The sequence below is a fragment of the Schistocerca gregaria genome, chromosome 7 (genome assembly GCF_023897955.1).
Source record: "Schistocerca gregaria isolate iqSchGreg1 chromosome 7, iqSchGreg1.2, whole genome shotgun sequence".
Taxonomy (NCBI): Eukaryota; Metazoa; Arthropoda; class Insecta; order Orthoptera; family Acrididae; genus Schistocerca; species Schistocerca gregaria.
In genome coordinates, this window is record NC_064926.1 from 5758522 (window position 1) to 5777877 (window position 19356).

The window sequence follows — 19356 nt, forward strand, 5'->3', positions numbered from 1 at the left end:
GCCACGATGTACAAGCAATGGCGTAGCGGGCGTGATTCCCTTACATCCCGCCTACTGGATCTCCTAGTTCCAGCGTCCCTCACACCTCCGGTGGCGGTGGGCAACATTACGCCACATTTTGCGCATGTATCAACATTTATCGTGGAACTTAGTTATATCAGAGACGAGCTTCCGCGCACGAGACCACCATGCGCGAAGGATTTTTATGTTTGGCTGCTACGACGGATAAGTCGTAATGTCATTGAACTGAAACACCCCACGTTGCATTGGCCGAAGATTTGGAGACATGTGCACCAAAAATTCTTTCCTACCTTCGTTCGGGCACTGTAGTTCTCTGTCACCTGTGGCAAGTTCAACACCAACCAACGACTCCATGAAATTGGACTAGTGGACACTCCACTGTGCCCGAAATGTCGCCAAGTGGATGACGACCATCACCGCTTAACTTGTATAGCGGTGGAGGACGTATGGCTCCTAGGACGACAGATGGTGGCTTGCTACCTCCGTGTGACCCCGCAACGTATTACACCTGCTTCCTTCTTACATCCGGAGAGTGACTACTTTCCGGCGACTAAATCACAGTCGATCATCTGGGTCAAAGGTTGGACGATCGCGTACCTCTATGGGGATGCTGCCAAGTCGCGACTCGACTTTTGGTATTTCTTACAGCAAGCCCACTATGAGGTTCATAGATGGTCACACTATCGGAAAACCTTTGCCAACTATCTTCAGGCAGTCTTCCTCGACCCCCCACGCAGTTGAGATGTGCCGGGTGCAGTCGGTGTGCACATTTGACAGCTGATAATGAACCTCACGCTTCTCTCAACGCTCCATATGTAATGCACATACTATACCATGAAATGATCTACATGATCTACATGTTCCTTTTAACAGGGTGATTGTGGAAAATAAATAAATATAATAAATAAAAACAACATCCCTGTATCCCTTTTCCTTTACATTTTGTGATTTGTTGTACAACGATTTTCTTTCGTTTCTGTTTTTGCAGAGGATGCATTAAAAAAAAAAAAAGTCAGTAGTGTGCTATGCTCTCATGTGGCCGATCTGCGTTAGATTCTACGTACCTTGCGGTGCGGTTTCATTTTGTTTTTTCATGGTATTAAAAATTGTAACGATTCTTAAATAAAGTTAATGATTTAAAAAAAAAAGTCGGTAGAGCGTCAGACTCTTAATCCCAGGGTCGTGGGTTCGAGCAACACGCTGGGCGGAACGGAATTTTGAAAAAAAAAAAAAAATGGATAAGGCGTCGGACTTGGGATCTGTTGATTAAGGGTTCGAATGTTGTCACGCTCGTTTTTTTCCAGTTCTGAAAAAGGAACATACCGTTTTAATGTAGCAATTGAGCAGTACGAAACCGTCTGAATGTTGCTGTTGACCATTTTTTGCTTCGAAATGCTCTTGAGCTTGAAACACACACAACAAGACCGGTGTTAACTAGCGAAATGGTCGGCAGAGTGCCGACACCGCGAGTTTTGACTGGCACTTGCACATCTATAACAACGTCGGAAAGTAACTCGTTCTGCTTTTGAGTCATATAAAGTATGTGTGTTAATTTTGACGCCACTAGCTCTGCATGCTGTCATGCAATTTCTTTACCTCTCAGAAATGATTATGACATAAAAGTGAAGTACGTGACGAGTGTGACGTTAGGAAAACATTATGCAGCATGGAAAGATTCTGTATGGGACCACCCAACCCAAACGAGTACTGTGTGACGTGCTATCCGGCAGGTATTCACCGAGGTAGCCGGCTACCTCAGTCGGTAGAGCGTCAGACTCTTAATCCTAGGGTCGTGGGTTCGAGCCACACGCTGGTCGGAACCGAATTTTGTTCCGCTGCAGATGTAAATTACCGTTTTTCTGATTAAGGAGATGTAATGGAAATAGCAACTTTAAACTTTGCCTACGTCTCTGTCAGTCACAAGGAAACTGTATTTGAATGTGAAGGTGATTTTGTAGACATGTGTGGAAGACATGTTCTGAAATGCAAGTGTTGTTGTTTGGAGAGCACATCGGTTACGTGTCAGATGTGTAGCCAAGCAGTAATGGGTCGCCATAGCAGCAAATATTAGCCGGTAATATGAAGTGTTGTCAGCTGAAGTCTGATGATGCAGACGACCGTAAGGACGAAGTAATCAAGAGTACCGCTAGGCCGCGCCTCTTTAGCTCAGTGGTAGAGCACTGCTCTAATAAACCAGGCATCGAACGTTCCATCCACACAGGAGAAAGATGAATTTTGGAAATCAGTTGCGCGTCGTGGCCGTATAGCAAACAGTATCTGTGATGACGAACAATTAGCGACAGGCGTTTTTTTTAAGAATTACTCTCAGGTGTGATTAAGGCGAATGGCGCAGATAAAGCATTTGCCAAAGCGGTACAGCATAAAGTGGGACGAGGCAGTCTGAATTACATTTTATAGATGTATTTCTCACATATCTCAGAGCCTCTCGCGGTCGTCGTCGTCGTCGTCGTCGTCGTCGTTGTCGTCGTCGTCGCCGCCGCCGCTTCTGCAGAACTAGCAAATGGCCATCGTAGAAAATGCGGCGAGGGACGCCCTGCCTTCGATTCCGAATGCACAAAGTGTGTGGTCTTGTTTCTCAGTCTATATTTGGTCGGTCTCGTAAGAGGTTGAATGTAACGAATGGGTGGGAAAGAGCAAGGGGCAGCGGCTGTGTAAAACGAAAACACAAATCCTCAGGGGTGTGAGCGTTTCGAGATGAGTCGTATACATGATGTACTTGGTCGTCAGTGACCATGTGGCCTAATGGATAAGGCGTCGGACTTCGAATGTGAAGATTACAGGTTCGAATGCTGTAACGCTCGTTTTTTTCCAGTTCTGAAAAAGAAACATACCGTTTTAATGTAGCAATTGAGCAGTACGAAACCGTCTGAATGTTGCTGTTGACCATTTTTTGCTTCGAAATGCTCTTGAGCTTGAAACACACACAACAAGACCGGTGTTAACTAGCGAAATGGTCGGCAGAGTGCCGACACCGCGAGTTTTGACTGGCACTTTCACATCTAAAACAACATCGGAAAGTAACTCGCTCGGCTTTTGAGTCACATAAAGTATGTGTGTTAATTTTGACGCCACTAGCTCTGCATGCTGTCATGCAATTTCTTTACCTCTCAGAAATGATTATGACATAAAAGTGAAGTACGTGACGAGTGTGACGTTAGGAAAACATTAGGCAGCATGGAGAGATTCTGTATGGGACCACCCAACCCAAACGAGTACTGTGTGACGTGCTATCCGGCAGGTATTCACCGAGGTAGCCGGCTAGCTCAGTCGGTAGAGCGTCAGACTCTTAATCCTAGGGTCGTGGGTTCGAGCCACACGCTGGGCGGAACGGAATTTTGTTCCGCTGCAGATGTAAATTACCGTTTTTCTGATTAAGGAGATGTAATGGAATGAGCAACTTTAAACTTTGCCTACGTCTCTGTCAGTCACAAGGAAACTGTATTTGAATGTGAAGGTGATTTTGTAGACATGTGTGGAAGACATGTTCTGAAATGCAAGTGTTGTTGTTTGGAGAGCACATCGGTTACGTGTCAGATGTGTAGCCAAGCAGTAATGGGTCGCCATAGCTGCAAATATTAGCCGGTAATATGAAGTGTTGTCAGCTGAAGTCTGATGATGCAGACGACCGTAAGGACGAAGTACCCAAGAGTACCGCTAGGCCGCGCCTCTTTAGCTCAGTGGTAGAGCACTGCTCTAATAAACCAGGCATCGGACGTTCCATCCACACAGGAGAAAGATGAATTTTGGAAATCAGTTGCGCGTCGTGGCCGTATAGCAAACAGTATCTGTGATGACGAACAATTAGCGACAGGCGTTTTTTTTAAGAATTACTCTCAGATGTGATTAAGGCGAATGGCGCAGATAAAGCATTTGCCAAAGCGGTACAGCATACAACCTTAGTAAGGCCAACCATTTTGCCTCCTACCTCACCGATGTCCTTACCATCCCTGACGATCCCCCGTTCGATTATTCCCTCTTCCCCGATGTCCGCGATCGAACTGACACCTCTATCCCTCCACTAGCTCCTGGCTTCCAGTACTTGGACAACATTACACACACTGAATTCAATAACCCTATAACTACTCAAGACATCATCGATATACTCCGCACCAAACGCAACACTGCTCCTGGTCACGACCGTGTTACTTACCGTCACCTCCGTGAAGCTCCCGCCCCCTTCCTCTCCACCCTGGCCAGTCTGTACAATGTGGTCTTGTCCACCGGCTTCTCCCCCGACCTGTGGAAAACCTCCCGGATCCTGATGTTCCTCAAACCCGATAAACCACCTTCCGCTGTCTCCTCCTACCGTCCTATAAGCCTTACCTCGGTCTTCAGCAAGGTCCTGGAATCCATTCTAACCCGCCGCATCCACCAGCATCTCCACCGGCACCGCTTCCTTCCCTCCACCCAATGTGGCTTTCGACCATCCTTCTCTGCCGATGACCTTCTCCTTCACCTCACTCACCTCCTCTCCGAACAACTCAACTCCCGTCGCTCCGCCATATTCCTCTCCCTTGACCTTGAACGCGCCTATGACCGTGTGTGGCATTCTGGTCTCCTCTTCAAGCTCCAAACCTTTGCTCTTCCTATTAACTACGTCCGTCTGATCGCCTCCTTCATTTCCCACCGCCCTTCCTATGTCACTATCCACAACACTGATTCCTACACCTTCTACCCCTCTGCCGGTGTGCCCCAAGGTTCCGTCCTTTCCCCTCTTCTTTACCTTCTTTATACGGCGGACTTGCCTCCACCTGCACCCCCCCTTCACCTTCTCCAGTACGCCGATGACACCGCCTTCCTTGCCCTTGCCCCCACCCTGCAACGCTCCCAACACCTTCTCCAATCCCATCTTGACCGGTTCACCTCTTGGTGTAACCAGTGGTTGCTCAAGGTCAATCCTTCCAAGACCCAGGCAATCATCGTAGGCAAAACCACCCCTTCCTTCCGTCTCCTTGATTTCTATCTTACCATTTATGGCCGTCCTATTAACCTCACACCCACCCTCAAGTACCTTCGCGTCACCCTTGACCGTCGCCTCTCCTGGACCCCTCATCTCCGGACAATCCAAGCCAAGGCACGCTCCCGACTCCACCTCCTGAGGCTCCTTTCTGGCCGCACATGGGGTCTGGACCCCTCCACCGTCCTCCACACCTATAAATCTCTCATCCGCCCTATCCTCTGTTATGCCCATTCCGCCTGGATCTCTGCCCCGCCTACCTTTTACAAATCCCTTCAAATCCTTGAACGGCATGCACTCCGCCTCGCCTATCGCATCCGCCTCCCTTCCCCCACGTGGCTCCTCTATGACCTCATCCCCTTCCCACACCTCCTCCTCTTCCTCCAACGGATACGGATCCTCTACACCTCCCGCAAGCTTGATCCTCCCCACCCGCTTGTCTCTTCCATCCTCTCCCACCCCAACCCACTGCCGCGCCTGTACTCCTGTATCCCACCTGCTCTCCATCTTCACACTCTCCACACCCTCTCCCAAGGTGGCTTCCGCCGACTCCCCCTCCCGGATGATGCCCTCCTCCCCTCCATCTACCCCTCCTACCAACTTTGAGCCTTGCCTTCCCCTCTCCTCTCATTTTCCTGTGGGCACCCTCTCTCCCTTCTCTCCCTCCCTCTCTCCCTCCTTCCATCCTTACCTCCCCTCCCCCTCTCCCTGGGCTTCCACCCCCCTCTTTTCGTTTTCTCCCCTCCTCCTCCCTGGCATCCTATCTCCCCCTCCCTCCTTCCCTCCCACTGTTTTTTCCTTTGGCAGGCCCCCAGCTTATTGGTGTGGACAGTGCCCCTGCAAGCGCCGAAGCCCATCTCCGCAGTGTCCGTGTCTTTCGTCCCGTCTGTGCCTCGAGTGTTTCTTCGTTTTCTGCTCCACCGTTCACCTGTGCTAGTGTTCTCTGTTCCGTGCTGTGCTGCCCGTCTTTTTTAAAACTGAAACAGTGCTGCGTCGGTGAACGACTTCAATTCTTTTTATTCTCTGTTGTCTTCTGATTTTTGTCCTCCATGTCTGTGTTTTGAGATTATGTCTTCCTGTTTTTATCTCTTGTATGTTTCTTGTGGCCGAAGAGCGGCATATTAGGCCGCTGCCGGCCTACCTTTGTAGGTATAAAATGACAATATAGGAAAAAAAAAAGGTACAGCATAAAGTGCGACGAGGCTGTCTGAAATACATTTTATAGACGTATTTCTCACATATCTCAGAGCCTCTCGCGGTCGTCGTCGTCGTCGTCGTCGTCGTCGTCGTCGTCGTCGCCGCCGCCGCTTCTGCAGAACTAGCAAATGGCCATCGTAGCAAATGCGGCGAGGGACGCCCTGCCTTCGATTCCGAATGCACAAAGTGTGTGGTCTTGTTTCTCAGTCTATATTTGGTCGGTCTCGTAAGAGGTTGAATGTAACGAATGGGTGGCAACGAGCAAGGGGCAGCGGCTGTGTAAAACGAAAACACAAATCCTCAGGGGTGTGAGCGTTTCGAGATGAGTCGTATACATGATGTAGTTGGTCGTCAGTGACCACGTGGCCTAATGGATAAGGCGTCGGACTTCGGATCTGATGATTACAGGTTCGAATGTTGTCACGCTCGTTTTTTTCCACTTCTGAAAAAGAAACATACCTTTTTAATGTAGCAATTGAGCAGTACGAAACCGTCTGAATGTTGCTGTTGACCATTTTTTGCTTCGAAATGCTCTTGAGCTTGAAACACACACAACAAGACCGGTGTTAACTAGCGAAATGGTCGGTTGAGTGCCGACACCGCGAGTTTTGACTGGCACTTGCACATCTAAAACAACGTCGGAAAGTAACTCGTTCGGCTTTTGAGTCACATAAAGTATGTGTGTTAATTTTGACGCCACTAGCTCTGCATGCTGTCATGCAATTTCTTTACCTCTCAGAAATGATTATGACATAAAGTGAAGTACGTGACGAGTGTGACGTTAGGAAAACATTAGGCAGCATGGAGAGATTCTGTATGGGACCACCCAACCCAAACGAGTACTGTGTGACGTGCTATCCGGCAGATATTCACCGAGGTAGCCAGCTAGCTCAGTCGGTAGAGCGTCAGACTCTTAATCCTAGGGTCGTGGGTTCGAGCCACACGATGGGCGGAACGGAATTTTGTTCCGCTGCAGATGTAAATTACTGTTTTTCTGATTAAGGAGATGTAATGGAAATACCAACTTTAAACTTTGCCTACGTCTCTGTCAGTCACAAGGAAACTGTATTTGAATGTGAAAGTGATTTTGTAGACATGTGTGGAGGACATGTTCTGAAATGCAAGTGTTGTTGTTTGGAGAGCACATCGGTTACGTGTCAGATGTGTAGCCAAGCAGTAATGGGTCGCCATAGCTGCAAATATTAGCCGGTAATATGAAGTGTTGTCAGCTGAAGTCTGATGATGCAGACGACCGTAAGGACGAAGTACCCAAGAGTACCGCTAGGCCGCGCCTCTTTAGCTCAGTGGTTGAGCACTGCTCTAATAAACCAGGCATCGGACGTTCCATACACACAGGAGAAAGATGAATTTTGGAAATCAGTTGCGTGTCGTGGCCGCATAGCATACAGTATCTGTGATGACGAACAATTAGCGACAGGCGTTTTTTTTAAGAATTACTCTCAGATGTGATTAAGGCGAATGGCGCAGATAAAGCATTTGCCAAAGCGGTACAGCATAAAGTGGGACGAGGCAGTCTGAATTACATTTTATAGATGTATTTCTCACATATCTCAGATCCTCTCGCGGTCGTCGTCGTCGTCGTCGTCGTCGTCGTCGTCGTCGCCGCCGCCACTTCTGCAGAACTAGCAAATGGCCATCGTAGCAAATGCGGCGAGGGACGCCCTGCCTTCGATTCCGAATGCACAAAGTGTGTGGTCTTGTTTCTCAGTTTATATTTGGTCGGACTCGTAAGAGGTTGAATTAACGAACGGGTGGGAAAAAGCAAGGGGCAGCGGCTGTGTAAAACGAAAACACAAATCCTCAGGGGTGTGAGCGTTTCGAGATGAGTCGTATACATGATATGGTTGGGCGTCAGTGACCATGTGGCCTAATGGATAAGGCGTCGGACTTCGGATCTGATGATTACAGGTTCGAATGTTGTCACCCTCGTTTTTTTCCAGTTCTGAAAAAGAAACATACCGTTTTAATGTAGCAATTGAGCAGTACGAAACCGTCTGAATGTTGCTGTTGACCATTTTTTGCTTCGAAATGCTCTTGAGCTTGAAACACACACAACAAGACCGGTGTTAACTAGCGAAATGGTCGGCAGAGTGCCGACACAGCGAGTTTTGACTGGCACTTGCACATCTAAAACAACGTCGGAAAGTAACTCGTTCGGCTTTTGAGTCACATAAAGTATGTGTGTTAATTTTGACGCCACTAGCTCTGCATGCTGTCATGCAATTTCTTTACCTCTCAGAAATGATTATGACATAAAAGTGAAGTACGTGACGAGTATGACGTTAGGAAAACATTAGGCAGCATGGAGAGATTCTGTATGGGACCACCCAAAACAAACGAGTACTGTGTGACGTGCTACCTGGCAGGTATTCACCGAGGTAGCCGGCTAGGTCAGTCGGTAGAGCGTTAGACTCTTAATGTTCTGAAATGCAAGTGTTGTTGTTTGGAGAGCACATCGGTTACGTGTCAGATGTATAGCCAAGCAGTAATGGGTCGCCATAGCTGCAAATATTAGCCAGTAATATGAAGTGTTGTTAGCTGAATTCTGATGATGCAGACGACCGTAAGGACGAAGTACCCAAGAGTACCGCTAGGCCGCGCCTCTTTAGCTCAGTGGTAGAGCACTGCTCTAATAAACCAGGCATCGGACGTTCCATCCACACAGGAGAAAGATGAATTTTGGAAATCAGTTGCGCGTCGTGGCCGTATAGCAAACAGTATCTGTGATGACGAACAATTAGCGACAGGCGTTTTTTTTAAGAATTACTCTCAGATGTGATTAAGGCGAATGGCGCAGATAAAGCATTTGCCAAAGCGGTACAGCATAAAGTGGGATGAGGCAGTCTGAATTACATTTTATAGATGTATTTCTCACATATCTCAGAGCCACTCGCGGTCGTCGTTGTCGTCGTCGCCGCCGCCGCCTCTGCAGAACTAGCAAATGGCCATCGTAGCAAATGCGGCGAGGGACGCCCTGCCTTCGATTCCGAATGCACAAAGTGTGTGTTCTTGTTTCTCAGTCTATATTTGGTCGGTCTCGTAAGAGGTTGAATGTAACGAATGGGTGGGAAAGAGCAAGGGGCAGCGGCTGTGTAAAACGAAAACACAAATCCTCAGGGGTGTGAGCGTTTCGAGATGAGTCGTATACATGATGTTGTTGGTCGTCAGTGACCATGTGGCCTAATGGATAAGGCGTCGGACTTCGGATCTGAAGATTACAGGTTCGAATGCTGTCACGCTCGTTTTTTTCCAGTTCTGAAAAAGAAACATACCGTTTTAATGTAGCAATTGAGCAGTACGAAACCGTCTGAATGTTGCTGTTGACCATTTTTTGCTTCGAAATGCTCTTGAGCTTGAAACACACACAACAAGACCGGTGTTAACTAGCGAAATGGTCGGCAGAGTGCCGACACCGCGAGTTTTGACTGGCACTTGCACATCTAAAACAACGTCGGAAAGTAACTCGTTCGGCTTTTGAGTCACATAAAGTATGTTTGTTAATTTTGACGCCACTAGCTCTGCATGCTGTCATGCAATTTCTTTACCTCTCAGAAATGATTATGACATAAAAGTGAAGTACGTGACGAGTGTGACGTTAGGAAAACATTAGGCAGCATGGAGAGATTCTGTATGGGACCACCCAACCCAAACGAGTACTGTGTGACGTGCTATCCGGCAGGTATTCACCGAGGTAGCCGGCTAGTTCAGTCGGTAGAGCGTCAGGCTCTTAATCCTAGGGTCGTGGGGTCGAGCCACACGCTGGGCGGAACGGAATTTTGTTCCGCTGCAGATGTAAATTACCGTTTTTCTGATTAAGGAGATGTAATGGAAATAGCAACTTTAAACTTTGCCTACGTCTCTGTCAGTCACAAGGAAACTGTATTTGAATGTGAAGGTGATTTTGTAGACATGTGTGGAAGACATGTTCTGAAATGCAAGTGTTGTTGTTTGGAGAGCACATCGGTTACGTGTGAGATGTGTAGCCAAGCAGTAATGGGTCGCCATAGCTGCAAATATTAGCCGGTAATATGAAGTGTTGTCAGCTGAAGTCTGATGATGCAGACGACCGTAAGGACGAAGTACCCAAGAGTACCGCTAGGCCGCGCCTCTTTAGCTCAGTGGTAGAGCACTGCTCTAATAAACCAGGCATCGGACGTTCCATCCTCACAGGAGAAAGATGAATTTTGGAAATCAGTTGCGCGTCGTGGCCGTATAGCAAACAGTATCTGTGATGACGAACAATTAGCGACAGGCGTTTTTTTTAAGAATTACTCTCAGATGTGATTAAGGCGAATGGCGCAGATAAAGCATTTGCCAAAGCGGTACAGCATAAAGTGGGACGAGGCAGTCTGAATTACATTTTATAGATGTATTTCTCACATATCTCAGAGCCTCTCGCGGTCGTCGTCGTCGTCGTCGTCGTCGTCGTCGTCGTCGTCGTCGTCGTCGTCGTCGTCGTCGTCGTCGTCGTCGTCGCCGCCGCCGCCGCTTCTGCAGAACTAGCAAATGGCCATCGTAGCAAATGCGGCGAGGGACGCCCTGCCTTCGATTCCGAATGCATAAAGTGTGTGGTCTTGTTTCTCAGTCTATATTTGGTCGGTCTCGTAAGAGGTTGAATGTAACGAATGGGTGGGAAAGAGCAATTGGCAGTGGCTGTGTAAAACGAAAACACAAATCCTCAGGGGTGTGAGCGTTTCGAATTGAGTCGTATACATAATATAATTGGTCGTCAGTGACCATGTAGCCTAATGGATAAGGCGTCAGACTTCGGATCTGATGATTACAGGTTCGAATGTTGTCACGCTCGTTTTTTTCCAGTTCTGAAAAAGAAACATACCGTTTTAATGTAGCAATTGAGCAGTACGAAACCGTCTGAATGTTGCTGTTGACCATTGTTTGCTTGGAAATGCTATGTGACGTGCTATCCGGCAGGTATTTACCGAGGTAGCCGGCTAGCACGTTGCGAGTCAGCCGCCGAGCGGGACGGACGTGTGGCGGAGCTGGACGTCTGGCTGTAGTAAACACAGGCTGAGTCGCTGCGTTTGAGGTTAGTGGTGCCGCTAAGCCGCTACTCGTGTTGCACTTGTATTCATGAAGTTCTAGAATGAATAGGTCGAATTATTTGAGGAAAGACACAATCAAGTTTACTTTCGATCGAAATTTCGTTCGACCTAAAGCATTTGAAATTAAAGCATGGTTTATCGAAAAAGTATTGATTAACGGTGATGATGTTGTCGGAGTTTATCTCTCGTTTGTGACAAATGCTGTGTATCTGAAGATGAAAAGTCCAGAATTATGTAGTTCCATTGTGGATCGTTGCGGAGGTAGCGTGAAGTTTAATCATTCTGATGGGAATGTGAGTGACGTTGCTGTTAGTCATGCTGGGTACGGGATTCGTACGATCAGAGTGTTTGAGCTCCCTTTTGAAATTCCGCCCGAAGAACTTAATGTTGCCCTTCGGCCTTATGGCAGAATTATTTCCAATGTGGCAGAAAGGTGGTCTGAAGCTCATATGTTTCCTGTCTTGAACGGCGTAAGGCAAATTAAGATTGAATTACAGAAGCATGTCCCCTCTTATCTTAATATTTGTGGGTATCGTGCTTTGATTATCTATGATGGGCAACCGCGGACTTGCGCTTTATGCAATTCCACGGAACACATTCGTGCAGAATGTTCACGGAGGCGTGTCCCGCAGTTACCGCGTGACGAGATGCCGAGTTCCGGCCCTGTTGTTGGTATGAAATTGTCATACGCTGCCGCTGCTGACTTCCGCAGCCGAGGCGAGTCGGTGCCGCCTGTGCGCGGGGAGCCTGCTGCCTCGCGGGCGGTTGTCGATGATACTCCGGCTTCAAGCTCTAGATTTGCGGATGGTCTGCCGATCAGCTCCGCGCCCCTCGAATCTATGCCGACGCCAACTTTTTCCAACTCTCCCACTGTGGTTGCTCGTTCTTCCGCGGACTCGGCCGAAGATCCCCAAATACCCGCAACGGAGGTTTCCTTGCGTCGTCAGGATTCCCACCAACGTGAGGATATTGCCACTAGCTTCCGAGGAGTGGACGCTTCAGGCATCCACTCTGCGGGAACTATGAACGAAGATAGCAATCTGGACATTGGTTTCACGTTGGCGCCCACAGAAGACACTTGCGTCAAGGAAACCACAACGAGCGATAGTGTAGAATTGGAGACTGGGTTGCTACCAGTGGGAGCCATGGAAAAAGATGCGCCTCCTTCTGCCGTTGTGGAATGCGATACGCGGACTTTTGTCCGAAAAAAGGAACAGCTGACGTCAGACGTATCATCCGGTACTTCTCCTGACAGGTCGCAAACTTCATCTCCTGCTAGATCGCCGAAGAGATCTTCGAAGAAAGGCAAGAAGAGGAGATTGGCACACAAAGCAGCAGAGAGTTTAGCTCCTGCATTGCGGGAAAAGTTAAAACATTTAAGGGATAATGAACGATTACGAGACCAATGCCCAGTAGCACGAGTTAACGAGTGTACTGAAGCGGAGATGAGTCGTGCCGATCCAGATGATCTTCAACAACAACCTCGCGCACCCCTTGGCGTCGCAGGTTTGCAGACCGGCACTACTATGGATTTAGACCGAACTGTCTCAGGAAAAGGACTTGATTGGGCCGATGCCCAAGAAGATCGCACCGACCACGGAATGGAGATGGACCTGACACATGCTAGTGGCATTTAATTTTTTTTTTAATGTCTATTTTTCTTTCTGACAGACAGAATGGAATGGTACAGACGTGACTCTGCATGGGGTATACTTCATTAGCCAATTTCTTTTACCTGCACCTATGCCAACGGAACTGACATATAATGTGACCACGATCAATATAAATCGGATTCGCAGTGAAACGAAAGTCGCTTCTTTAAAAGATTTCCTTTACCAGTCGGATACTGATATAGCCCTCCTACAGGAATTTAATGTCCACAACTTTCATGTCCCAGGTTTTCAAGAGATTTTAAATATTGCACCGGAAGCCACATGTGGGACTGCGATCCTTGTCAAAGATGGTATTGATGTGAAGGATATCTGTCTGTTAGAAAATGGGAGGGGCATCAGTTGTAAAATTTTTACTACTACTGTTTTAAATGTATATGTCCCCTCTGGTAACAACGCTAGAGATGATAGGGCTAATTTTTTTAAGAACGATATGGTCTATTTACTTAAGGGGAATCCGGCGGAAGCTTTAATCGGTGGTGACTTTAATTGTGTACTTCACAAAAAGGTTCAGCGACCAAATTTTAACTTCTCCAGGGAACTGGCGGCTTTGGTGACAAACATGAAGTGGACAGACGTGTGGGAAAGCAAATACCCCACGTTAGTCAAATTTACGTACATCAGTAGTCGCTCGCAAAGCAGAATAGACAGAATATACGTCACAGCAAACCTGGAAAATAAAATCAGTAGTATCGAAGTAATTCCCACTACCTTTTCGGACCATCTCGCAGTGAAATGCAGCATTCGGTTTCAGAAGCAAGGAACGTATTGGGGTCGCCCCTTATGGAAGCTGAATACCCATATGTTGTTCGAGGGTGCCCTATCAAGAACAGTAGCGGAGGTATGGCAGGCTGCTCTACGTATGCGCCATAAATACAGCTCTCGCCTTGCGTGGTGGACCTCATGTGCTAAAAAGAAATTGAGATCATCCCTAATAGCTTACGGGAGGGAGCGAGCGATGTGGTCTCGCAATACCGTTGAATTTTACTATACATGCTTAAGGGAACTATCAGCTCAGCAGATGACTGATGAGGTTTTCATTGAAATAAAGAAGATCAAGGCTCACCTCATAAGTCTCAAGCGACAACAGCTGGAGGGTTTAAAAATTAAATCTCGTGTCCCGACAACGGTGGAGGACGAAAACGCATCGCTGTACCACTTACTCGAACATGAAAGAAATAGAAGACGAGCGTTTATTGCTTGTCTTAGAGTGGGCGATAACCGGGTGCTGACGGAACACTCTGACATTTTAAATGCAGTTTATGGATTTTATCGTACGTTATATACTGATACCCGGAATAATCTAGACTGTGCGAACGATTTGCTACGAACTACAGGTATCGACAACGTTATCAATGACGAGGACAATGTGTCCCTTACCACTGCGATCACATGTGAGGAGGTGTTTGATATACTTAAATATTCGCCTACCCGTAAGTCCCCAGGGCCTGATGGCTTGCCTGTAGAGTTTTATTGTAAATTTTGGCCTCTCATCGGTAATCAATTCACAGAAGTGATAAATGAAGTGTTGCAAGGTGTTACTGTTCCACGCGAGTTCAAAGAAAGCGTAACTGTGCTAATACCAAAGGGAAGGAACGCGACAGTTAAAGATCTCAATCAATTGAGACCAATATGTTTGATGAACTCGGATTATAAAATAATTGCACGTGTACTGAAGGAAAGACTGAGACCTCTAATGGAGAAGATCATAGGTGACCACCAAACCTGTCTCTCGGGGCGGAATATTTTTAAAACTGTTTGTGAATATAGGGATGTCTCTGCAATTTTTGCAACGTCATCCTCACCAGGAGGCCTTGCCTTTATCGACTTCTCAAAGGCTTTTGACAGGGTCAACCACTTATTTTTGTTCAGAACGTTGACCTATGTGGGTTTTAGTCAACATTTTGTCCAAGTTTTAATTAACATTGTTGAAGGCATCCAAACACAAGTGTCTGTAAATGGGCATTTCACTCCACCCATTGAAATTCGCAACGGCGTCCCGCAGGGAAGTCCTTTGTCAATGCTCCTGTATGTTGTTGCACTGGAGCCTTTACTAAGGAGACTCGATGTCGATCTTGAGGGCATCACGATATCTGGCGTTAACAACGTCACCAATGCATATGCTGATGACGTTGGAGTGGTTATTCGTAGTAACGAAGATTTAGAGAAATTAACTACGAATATTCAGATCTTTTGTGAAGCTACAGGCGCTAGGGTTAACGAGGTGAAGAGTTCGTTTTTAAATCTTAAAGGTCTTCAAGATGTCCGTTTGGAATGGGCACGCTCTGTCGATCGTCACACCGCTCTGGGTGTCACCTTTTACCGATGTCCGCTTCAGACCATGACCTACAATTGGAAGAAAGTACTGGATACAATCAGAGGAGCCACAATACTCAATCAGACCAGACATCTGAACATTAAACAACGAATCAGAATAATTAATTGGTCCATTTTATCAAAAGCTATATATATAGGTCAAATATTGCCAGTTTCGAAACCCATTGCCAAACGTATAATGAGTATCATTTGCCGATTTATATGGACAGGGAATATTTTTAGAGTAGCAGTCGGTACAGTTACGTTACCTTCCGCTGAAGGTGGCCTAGGTTTAACAGATATATGGCGGAAGACTACGGCGTTATATATAAAGAGGACCCTACAAATTATAGAAAAACATCCACATAGTATTACAGCCAGGCTGTATCGACTCCTACAGCCAGAAAATTTACGTCCACCCATAAATATAGGCGGAATTAATTATAAATTGAAATATATTCGCCAGTTCTTTTTAGAGATTAGCTACATGGATAGTATTGTCACGAATCCACAATCAAGGAATTGCAGGAAATTAATGGAACTCTTAACAACGAAAGAACATGTCAACAAAATGGAGTGCAGATATCCCGACAAAGACTGGAAAAGAATTTGGAAAAATATTAGTAATCGTGAACTGTCTTCCGACATTCAGGCAACCTGGTACCGAGTTGTTAATAACGTAGTTTCCACTAACGAAAAGTTGCACTCCATTGGTCTTAGTGACACGATTGTGTGCACCCGATGTGACGCAGTTGACACATTGATCCACCGCTTTCTCTGTGGCGGATACGCCGAAATATGGAGGGGACTCCAACGGCGGGTAGCCTTTATAACCAGAACTGTTAGTACTGAGATCAATGTTGAAAAATTACTCTACCCCGATGGTGTTTTCTTCCCTGTCCAGAAAACCAATGCTGTGTTGTGGTTGTTTGGCAATTATGTACATTACGTTATATCTGAACACGGCAATGACCGTGTTTTAGAATACGAATTATACGAACGAGCAAAATATTATCAGATATGTACGCGCAGGGACCACAAAAAAACTTTTGGTAACATGTTACACATTCTGTTTCAGAGACAAGGGATTGGATAAACATCTTAATAGCCCTCGTCTACGAAAAATGTAGTCACAGGCCAAAGTAGGGGATCGCTGTTGAGGGTGAAGTACGGTGGGGACTTCGTGTGCCCCAGGGCCGCTACGGTAGCCGTGAAGGCCTCGAACAGAACCCCGAAACGGCACTGCGGCTTCACACTTACTGCTGGATGAACCCCATATCTCCAGCAACTACTTTCATCTATGATGATTTTCCAGGATCTCGGTAATATCGGAAGGTGGTTTCGTTGCACACAATGCAGTGGAAGCTTCTTGCACGTGTTCCTCAGTTACAATCTTTCTATTTTTGTTTCATTTTTTTCAGTATGAAGCAAGAGTGACAATTTATTAATTCCCAAGAAGCCTTAATTTTTCAATTTTCAGTTCTACGGAGGAGAATCCTCACATGGCGAAGAAGCCAAACATCATTTCATTTCCCTAACTGTCACAGTAAATTTGAAAAAAAAATCAGTCGATATAGCATAGAAGCTCGCCGAAGAAGGCATAAAAGGAGAGCGAATGGATGGGCTGTGTGGGGAGAAGGGAGGCCCAAAAGATAACAAAAAAAAAGAGAAAAAAAAAAAAAAGCTAGCTCAGTCGGTAGAGCGTCCGGCTCTTAATCCTAGGGTCGTGGGTTCGAGCCACACGCTGGGCGGAACGGAATTTTGTTCCGCTGCAGATGTAAATTACCGTTTTTCTGATTAAGGAGATGTAATGGAAATAGCAACTTTAAACTTTGCCTACGTCTCTGTCAGTCACAAGGAAACTGTATTTGAATGTGAAGGTGATTTTGTAGACATGTGTGGAAGACATGTTCTGAAATGCAAGTGTTGTTGTTTGGAGAGCACATCGGTTACGTGTCAGATGTGTAGCCAAGCAGTAATGGGTCGCCATAGCTGCAAATACTAGCCGGTAATATGAAGTGTTGTCAGCCGAAGTCTGATGATGCAGACGACCGTAAGGAAAAAGTATCCAAGAGTACCGCTATGCCGCGCCTCTTTAGCTCAGTGGTAGACCACTGCTCTAATAAACCAGGCATCGGACGTTCCATCCACACAGGAGAAAGACGAATTTTGGAAATCAGTTGTGCGTCGTGGCCGTATAGCAAACAGTATCTGTAATGACGAACAATTAGCGACAGGCGTTTTTTTTTAAGAATTACTCTCAGATGTGATTAAGGCGAATGGCGCAGATAAATCATTTGCCAAACCGGTACAGCATTAAGTGGACGAGGCAGTCTGAATTACATTTTATAGATGTATTTCTCACATATCTCAGAGCCTCTCGCGGTCGTCGTCGTCGTCGTCGTCGCCGCCGCCGCCGCCGCCGCTTCTGCAGAACTAGCAAATGGCCATCGTAGCAAATGCGGCGAGGGACGCCCTGCCTTCGATTCCGAATGCACAAAGTGTGTGGTCTTGTTTATCAGTCTATATTTGGTCGGTCTCGTAAGAGGTTGAATGTAACGAATGGGTGGGAAAGAGCAATTGGCAGCGGCTGTGTAAAACGAAAACACAAATCCTCAGGGGTGTGAGCGTTTCGAGATGAGTCGTATACATGATATAGTTGGTCGTCAGTGACCATGTGGCCTAATGGATAAGGCGTCGGACTTCGGATCTGATGATTACAGGTTCGAATGTTGTCTCGCTCGTTTTTTTCCAGTTCTGAAAAAGAAACATACAGTTTTAATGTAGCAATTGAGCAGTACGAAACCGTCTGAATGTTGCTGTTGACCATTCTGTGCTTGGAGATGGTCTTGAGCCTGAAACACACACAACAAGACCGGTGTTAACTAGCGAAATGGTCGGCAGAGTGCCGACACCGCGAGTTTTGACTGGCACTTGCACATCTAAAACAACGTCGGAAAGTAACTCGTTCGGCTTTTGAGTCACATAAAGTATGTGTGTTAATTTTGACGCCACTAGCTCTGCATGCTGTCATGCAATTTCTTTACCTCTCAGAAATGATTATGACATAAAAGTGAAGTACGTGACGAGTGTGACGTTAGGAAAACATTAGGCAGCATGGAGAGATTCTGTATGGGACCACTCAACCCAAACGAGTACTGTGTGACGTGCTATCCGGCAGGTATTCACCGACGTAGCCGGCTAGCTCAGTCGGTAGAGCGTCAGGCTCTTAATCCTAGGGTCGTGGGTTCGAGCCACACGCTGGGCAGAACGGAATTTTGTTCCGCTGCAGATGTAAATTACCGTTTTTCTGATGAAGGAGATGTAATGGAAATAGCAACTTTAAACTTTGCCTACGTCTCTGTCAGTGACAAGGAAACTGTATTTGAATGTGAAGGTGATTTTGTAGACATGTGTGGAAGACATGTTCTGAAATGCAAGTGTTGTTGTTTGGAGAGCACATCGGTTACGTGTCAGATGTGTAGCCAAGCAGTAATGGGTCGCCATAGCTGCAAATATTAGCCGGTAATATTAAGTGTTGTCAGCTGAAGTCTGATGATGCAGACGATCGTAAGGACGAAGTACCCAAGAGTACCGCTAGGCCGCGCCTCTTTAGCTCAGTGGTAGGGCACTGCTCTAATAAACCAGGCATCGGACGTTCCATCCACACAGGAGAAAGATGAATTTTGGAAATCAGTTGCGCGTCGTTGCCGTATAGCAAACAGTATCTGTGATGACGAACAATTAGCGACCGGCGTTTTTTTCCGAATTACTCTCAGATGTGATTAAGGCGAATGGCGCAGATAAAGCATTTGCCAAAGCGGTACAGCATAAAGTGGGACGAGGCAGTCTGAATTACATTTTATAGATGTATTTCTCACATATCTCAGAGCCTCTCGCGGTCGACGTCGTCGTCGTCGTCGTCGCCGCCGCCGCTTCTGCAGAAGTAGCAAATGGCCATCGTAGCAAATGCGGCGAGGGACGCCCTGCCTTCGATTCCGAATGCACAAAGTGTGTGGTCTTGTTTCTCAGTCTATATTTGGTCGGTCTCGTAAGAGGTTGAATGTAACGAATGGGTGGGAAAGAGCAA

The 19356-nt window shown here is 46.7% G+C and overlaps 1 non-coding gene across 1 annotated transcript; it reads left to right on the forward strand.

The window, feature by feature from the left end:
• Positions 1-3294: 3294 nt before the first annotated feature.
• Trnak-cuu (transfer RNA lysine (anticodon CUU)) lies at positions 3295-3367 on the forward strand. The gene has a single exon. It is a non-coding gene; the product is annotated as a tRNA-Lys (tRNA).
• The last annotated feature ends 15989 nt before the right edge of the window (positions 3368-19356 follow it).